The following is a 282-nucleotide window of genomic DNA, read 5'->3' as shown; positions in this document are numbered from 1 at the left end:
CAAGGCCACAAAAAAAAAAAAAAATACCAAAATAAAACTGCACCACAGGTGCACCAGAGCTCCCTGGCTTTTAAGATTGCATCTCACTGGTGCCAGGGCTTCTCACTGCCCCCTTTCTGGGGCTTCTCGCTGCCCCCTTCTCTGGGGCTGGGGTTCCCACACTGCCAGGGGTGCCCTATGAGGCCTCCTCCAACCCCTAATAGCCTCTCCCAAACCTCCCATGTTTTATACAACAAGAAACAAAACACAAGCCCCTGGGCTGTAACATAAATTCAAGCTGCT

The sequence above is a fragment of the Gavialis gangeticus genome, unplaced genomic scaffold (assembly GCF_001723915.1).
Source record: "Gavialis gangeticus isolate Ggan-Ray unplaced genomic scaffold, GavGan_comp1, whole genome shotgun sequence".
Lineage (NCBI taxonomy): Eukaryota > Metazoa > Chordata > Crocodylia > Gavialidae > Gavialis > Gavialis gangeticus.
This window is presented reverse-complemented; position numbering follows the sequence as displayed.